The 7548-nt window shown below is 42.2% G+C and overlaps 1 long non-coding RNA gene across 8 annotated transcripts in view; it reads left to right on the forward strand.

Moving 5' to 3' along the window:
• LOC121669920 overlaps nt 1-4982 on the forward strand; it is a 143685-nt gene extending 138703 nt beyond the window's left edge. For all 8 annotated transcript variants that reach the window (XR_006017935.1, XR_006017939.1, XR_006017941.1 and 5 more), the window contains 2 exons: nt 582-797; nt 2162-4982. This is a non-coding gene — a long non-coding RNA (uncharacterized LOC121669920). The remainder of the gene's footprint in view (nt 1-581; nt 798-2161) is intronic.
• The last annotated feature ends 2566 nt before the right edge of the window (nt 4983-7548 follow it).

Genomic DNA, 7548 nt, shown 5'->3' on the forward strand with positions numbered 1-7548 from the left:
TGCATTCCCTGGTGAGTCCAGAGAGAACCTGAGAGTCAGAGGATTTTTCTTAATTGCACAATAACTATCTTGTATGTCTGATGCTGAAGTATTTTCTAAAGGCGCAGGTTATTAGTCCTGAGTTGGATGGGTTTGCAAGAGAATTCAGATGCTGAATTTATTCTGGTTTGGCTCCTCTAAGGCATGCCATACATTACAGAAAGCCCTTAGTATTCCTGCCTGAAACAGTCAATATTCTCAGCAAGCAATTTGATCAGGAAGAAGGACTAAAACTATGCCTTACCTTGAAACAAATAAATCTTGGTTTAAGTATTAAAGATTGGTTTTGGCTTACTTCTAAATGTTATGTTTCCACGCACATTTTGCAAGATCTGTGTACATGTCTGTCTGGTTAGTTCTTTTCATATGTTTTGAAGAGAATAATAAGCAAAAAGCTCTTTATCTCCTAAAGATCACGGTTTTAAGAGATGTTAAACATCAGTCCATATTGAGATTCCAGGAAACATATTTATGCTGCATGAGATGGAGGAAATTACTTTGTCATATGCATGAGATTCTCTGATCTACCTCTCTGTTAATAGATTGGATAAAACACATTATGTCCACATCTTGGAGATGTTTGATCAGTTCTGTTCTTGAAGATTTGAGTGTGAAAGATCCCATGGGCCCTCCAGGGAATTTATCCCAACATTTTGCTGGTAAGGGCATTTGCTAATATCCAAGCAGGCCCTTCCAGGACAAGTTTTGGTTTGCCACAGTGAGGAGGGAAGACACCCCATTGGCTTCCCCTTTCTCTTGTAAGTAGCCACAAACACAAACCTTGTGTTTATGGTGTGGTGACATTTACTGGGTCTTTGTTCAAACTCTTTTACAGTGTGGTTTGGGTTTGTGTTTAGATGTGAGAATGGTGAGGATTGGATACCTTTTTCATGCAGTATGGTAGTCCTACCTATTCCTTGATTGCTGCAAATTGCTTTTGAAAGGAAAAAAAAATGGAAGCAAAAAAGATATACCTCCTTTTATATCAGTTATTGGCCACATGGGAATTTGGTAGGAAGGAAAGAGTTAATAATATTATTATCAGGTCAGCAACTTTGAAAAGCTCTTCCACTTTGAAAACCATTTTCTTAATTATTTTAAGTTAACACTTAAATGCATAGAAAAAAATCACATGTAATCTGAAACCCCAGACCTGGGGACAGGACTGGATTGAGATAACATTAAAGATTTTATTGCTGTTACATTATAAATTATTTCTATTATGACGGCCCTATGGGTATTACATTCTGTCAGTTCGCTTTCACTGTTACATCACTTAATGTTATTAACACACTTTAGGGTATAACATTACAGTTTTATTGTGGAAACCTTAAACACTTACATCCAAAGTACTGAATCGAGTTATTATCCTAGCTGACCAGATCTGGTCTATTATCATTTTATCACTCATAAAAACCTGTGATTCAATTTGATTTAACACTTGAGGAAAAACCATGGCTCATATATGCTTAAACCTAGTTGCAATATTAATACAAAACAACACATGGATGACTTCATTTTATTAAAGTTGAGGTAGCCCTGGGAATTGCATTTATGATTTTTATGCCACATGAGAAATTTGATCTGACCTGTTGCCATTTGTGATTCTCCAGTAAACTGATAAGGTTTTCTTACCAGTATATTAAAGAATTGTGAACGTTTTACCTTCCTTACTGCATTCATTATACCCTCAGAAACCATAAATTGCTCATAATGCCCTAACCATGGAAAAAGGTGCTCTCCCTGTCTTGGAGTCCTACCTTGTAGACTGGAAAAATGTTGCACTTTGAAAGGCAAACTGAGTTTAATATTGGAACAAAATTAGCCCCTAGTTTCTGTGTAGACACTTTTCTGTGCAAAACGACTCTGTTGTCCTCTGTGTAGTTCAAAAAAGTTCTTTAACCTTTGCACAATATTTAGGGGAGAAGTTGTTCTACTGAAGCCACTGGTCAGCATTGTGCAGACAATTACTGGTTTTGGTTTGTTGGCTGTGTTTGCTGCCACTGCCTGAAATATGTAAGATCTTATTTAGGTTATCTGTTGTGTCCTTTGAGGAGAAGACCAAGAACTGTATGTGAAATTTAAAATGTCAAAATGAAATGTTTCATATGTTCCTCTTCAGGGGAAGGGAGAAGACAAGACTCTGCCAGTGTAGAAGAGCAGTGCTGAATGACCTTAGCAAGGAGTTCTGCTCCTGCAGCCTGATTCCCACCAGAGTCAGAGGAAGGGGTTTGCTCATCCAGGAGTTCACTGATGCAGTGACATTGCCAGGCAGGAGGGTGGATGCGCTGAGCCCACCAGCCCCGCTCTGTGCCATGCGCACAAAATCACCGTGGCAACAGAGCTGACAGCTTGGAAACAGCAGCTGCTGCTTAATGGAAAACATTAGAAAAATAACTCATTCTAGATCTCTGTCCCCTCTCTGCATTTTCCTATTTATCACCAAAAAAAAGTGTTCTACAACCGCCACCCAGAACTTTTAAAAGCTTCAAGGCGTAAGGGTTGGACACACAGGTGTGCAGGCAAAAAGATGAGTTTCAAAAGCCAAAAAAAAAGTCCGTGTAATTCCAGCACAGACATTTTTCTTCTTCAGCCACTGCTAAATTGTTTGCCACTGAACAAGTGGGCCTATGTGCATCTTGTTGGAGTGGTGTGGATGTGCAATTATTTATTCTTGCATCAAACATGGGGACGGCCAAATGTGTGTTAAATTCCAAGTCAGCATTTTTGGTTATTGCTGCTTGAAGTATCTCTGGTTCTGCTCAGAGCTGGGCTCACTGGAAAGGAGTAAGTATCCTAAGAAAAACAAACAACTGTCTCTGGTAAAATCTCCTCCTTTTTATTTTTTAATAAAAACAAATACCAACTTCTTTTTTTCTTCTGTTGCAAGTGTTCTGGAAAAGTCCAGTATAGACAACTCTAAGGCAGCTTCCCTGGGTAAAAACCAAATCAAAGTAATGCTACATCACCATGTGAAATAACAAATTAGGTAGAGAGACATTAACTGGTGTCATTCATCAGTCTGAAGTGATACGATTTATAACAGGATAATAATGGCCATAGTTGTATAAGTAGTAAAGGTAAAATTACATCATGACTTGCATTAGCAGTATGAGATTATATCCTGATTAATGCTCAATTAACTTGTCATGGGTACAACACATGTGTTTGTAGGTGGCCAGATGGGTTATGCCACATCTCATGCTCACATGTGTAGCATTTATCACTTTCTCCTTATCTCCCAAAATTAGATGGCTACATCCACTACAATCTTTAGACACCTCACTGCCTTGATGCAGAACCATCTGACATCAGGGTACAGCTAAGAAACCCTTGGAGATGACCCCTGGGAAATCTTAAACAGATGCATGAGTCCTGCTCCTCTCTACAGATCTGGGGCCTCATCCGTAGTTCCAAGGAGGCATCTCCGAGGTGAGAGCAGCAGCCTCAGCTGCTCTTCTGCTGGCAGGCACCACTCACCTGAGCTGCATATCACAGCTCCCACCCCCGAGAGAAAGCCCCCAACACCCTAAAGCACTCTGGGTGAGGGATCCCTTCTCTCTTTTATTCTAATTTTGCAGGGGAAAATAATTAAGCTGCAGGGACAACTGAGAAGGATTTTTACTTTTAATTGCAATTACTGAGGGAGGTGCTTCAACTTCACCTGAACTCCTCTGTAGGTGCAGAACTGGGTTATTTGTCCATGTGCTGACATGCAGGTTTGCTTATTCACACTCTCCCTCCCTCTGTTGTTCCTTTCTGCTGTTTGTCTGTGTGGCTGCAGATCTGGGTGCATGCAAACATGTATAAAGCAGTGAGGTGGTTGAAGGCAGACAAAGGGCCCCCTAGTTTTAATCTCTGTTCCATTGCAAACTCAATGTTTATCCTTGAGAAACTCATTTTAATTTCCCTTACCAGGTTTCTCAGTCTGAAGGGGGAGGGATATTACGTTGTTAGGCCGGCCTACCTCACACTGTATGAGATACCCAGTTAGACCTTTGAAGCTGTAAATTGCTAATTGATGACAGAACAGAACTTCTCAAAATAAATCAGATTTTTTTTTTTTTTGCACACTTTTTACTAGTGAAGCCTACCAGAAAAGGTTGGCTCATTTTGATCCTTCCTGTGTTTCATTTTCATGTTAGATGGTACTCCCCAGTTCCAACACCAAATGATGGTCATTTTCCAACATTTCCAATTTAGAAGCAAAAGCTCATATAATAAGGAAAAAAATCTAATAATTTTCTTGTAGTGAAATGTCTTTTCCAGCTGACAATACTGAGCACTGGGATATAGGGCATCCAGCAGTTGGAAACATGCAGATTCTGAGTCCCATTTGTGCACGTCTTGAGTGTTCAAGAGAAAAAGGGAACCATGTTATGTTTGGATTCAGTTGTTAGAAAATTTTTATGTTCTTCAGAATGACTTCTACTGAATAGAATTTAGCAAATAAATGCCTAATGAACATGCTTGTATCAAACATTTCCAGCACAGACAGTGCAGTTCATCATTTCCACCCCTGATAGTTTTGATTCTGGGATGATTAGCTAAGGATCAATTTTGGTGATACTTCTCCTGTCCAGAGTAGACACTTCACTCTGTAATGTATAAGGCATCTATTTTTGTTATTAGAAACACACTTTATTATGGCCTGATCTCAATTTTCAGTGTATCCTGAGAGATACCATCTAGCGATGATGCTACAGAAAGCCAGCCAAGACTTCATTTACACAAGTAAAAATGAAAAGTGACATCAGCATCTATTTGAGCTGTAGGTTCTGATACAACAAAATTCAAGTAAGTTTTTACAACAGCTTTAATTCTGTGTTTGAGTGCACCCTAGGCCTTAGACTAGCCTAGGAGAGACCACAATCTGATGTTCTCCCTTTAACATGTAACGAAAAACTCATGTATTATTAAAAACAAAATCATTCTCTCTCATTCTTCAGGAGTGGTTTGTGTATCTCTTGAAGTACTTCAGGATGACAGAAGAGAGAGACTTTCAATTGCACCAGCTAAAATAACTGACTTGCTCTTCAGTTGGAAAAGTGAATTTAAGATTCAATGATCACTGCTTGCAATGTCCATTGGCAAAGACAGGAGGAAAACATAATTTCCTTTGTTAGCAATCTCACTGTTAAAAGGAAATGTCAAGTCTGAAAATGTAAATAGAGTAGACTTTGGGCATGTTGAGAATTCAGGCAAAATACTTTGGGTTGAAGTAGTTAATTGGCAAGTCTGAAACATTTCAATGTTAAACCATTAAATGTAAGATAAAAAAAATAGTAATTACATTTGAGACAGGCATCCACTTCAAACCCAGAAACAGAAAAAAAATCCCCTAAATTAAAAAGCCCAAATCGAGCCATTCCTTAGATAATGTTTTGAGGAGAAAAAAAAGAAAAAAAAATTCAATGGATTTCTCATTCCAAATTGGTACTCTTCTCAAAAAAAGAAGTTTTGTGCAGAACTTTGTCCAAGCAAACAATTAGTTTTTGCTGTTGCTCAGAAGACATCTCAGCTCATGGAGAACCAACATTATCAGTGGCTCACACCTGTGTTCATTCCCAAATTACCCTCTCAAAGGCTGGAAACTTCCCAAAACAGATCCAGGGAACTCTCAACCGCAAATGCCTGGTTTGCCCTCTGAGCAGTTCCCCACCAGATAAATTAGGGGGAGGCTGTGCAGGTGGCACCAGCTCCACTGTCTGGGAGGCCCAGACACTTCTTACTTCATTGTGCTGTTTGAAATTCCCTCTCAGCCCCAATTGTTGACGTCTAGGCAGGAAGCCTGTGGGAGCTGAAGGGATCTGACATCCATGACTACGACACTTTTAATGCGCCTCATCACAAGGCTGGAGCCAGGTAGCAGCTCGCCTGGGAGCATTACAGAGCAGAAATTGCAGGGGTTTGGGGTGCATCCTTCAAGCTCCAGGAGCTGCTTTGCAATTTTTTTGAGCACAGAACACGCAAGGCAAAGGCAGGAGATTATCTCCCCCCCGCTCCAGTCTCCATCAGTCCCCAGCCCAGCCTGTAATTTGGCAAGATGAATGAAGTGTTTTCGGAGTGTCATCACTTCTGCCTCTGGCAGATTTGCTTCCCCAGTCTGCCTTTCGCCTTTTGGACCTGTCACTCAGCCCTTTGGCAGAGGGGAGGAGGGGGAGGGAGGAGGAAATCATCTCTTTGCTAATCACCTATCACAAGCAATGAAATCCCGCAGGCTCCGTGCCAGCTAGGTACATTTCAAAGGGAAATGGAGGGGGGCAAAGTGTCACTCAAGGCAGATATTTATGAAAGATGACAGTTTGCAAATATCTCAATCTTGGACAAGGCTGCTCCAGTGACACAGAGGAGTGTTGCAAAATTGGAAGAGTCAGCAGCCAACATTTATTTCATCAGGACCTGTCCAATCTTCAGTGATCGCTTGACAGTCTGGGGATTGCTGGCACAAGCCAGCCCCTTTCCATTGGTCGCTTTGCTTTAGTTTGCATGGATCAGTCTAAAGAGTTGTAATAAATATGTAAAGAAGGATAAGAGGACTGTTTTGCAGAGCTGCATCCTCAATGGGAGAACGGGCACAAAGCTGCACTCCCCTGTTTAGGTGCACCAAATAGCAGCAGTGGTAATTACAGCCCTATTGATTGCTCCTGCATGGGAACAATGAGATATGGGCCCCTCTTGCTCGTGGGGACCCCCCATGACTCCCAGGCTCCCCCCATTCTCACAGCAGCTGCTGTGTCCCTTCTCTGAGGGACTTGTCTCCTGTCTCCCCCAGCTATGGGTGTAGTACAGGAGAGATGACCCCTCTCCCCTTGGGGTCCCCATCGAAAATTTGCTCCTTGTGCAGGGATGAGGTGAATGATCTAGAAACTCATTTCCACAGCTGTGAGTGGGCTGAGGAGTTCACCTGGCCCTGGGCTGCCTCTCTGCCCTCCATACCCTGAGGTAACTGCTGCCAGCTGCTGGTCCCAAGTGCTTGGCCAGCCTGGGCTCCAGTGGTTTCATGGTGCCATTGCTGACCAGTGCAAGGGGATATTTTTCCCCTGCTTTACTCAGCCTCCTCCTGGAGGCTGTGGGTGCTGTTTAGGGCCATGGAGACTGACTTGGACCAAGAAGAGGGATTTTTTGCATGGAGTGCCTCAGGTAGGACTGTGGGAATACATCACCACAGGGAGAGAAGGGGGGTAGAGGGTTAGAGGACCAAGCAGGCAGGAGGAGAAGGAACTGTAGAGAGGGAGAGAGGAGCTGTGTTGATACTCAGGGGAATGTGGGCAGAGCAGGGCAATGAGGTGAGCATTGCTGGGGGACCATCCACTCTAGGCTGTGAGAGCAAGGAAAGGCACATCCCAGTGCTCATCCATCAGCCATCCAGCAGGGGAATGCTCCTATGTGTCACATTCCAACACTGCCTCTCTGCCTTGTTCTGTACGATCTGTAAATTAAAGCTTTAAGGACCTGAATCTCTGAACAAAGGGTACGTGCTTCTGCTTCTTAATTGCCCCTGTCATT

This window comes from Corvus kubaryi, unplaced genomic scaffold (assembly GCF_017639235.1).
Source record: "Corvus kubaryi isolate FWS band 111438036 unplaced genomic scaffold, C.kubaryi_AGA036_p1.0 37394, whole genome shotgun sequence".
Taxonomy (NCBI): domain Eukaryota; kingdom Metazoa; phylum Chordata; class Aves; order Passeriformes; family Corvidae; genus Corvus; species Corvus kubaryi.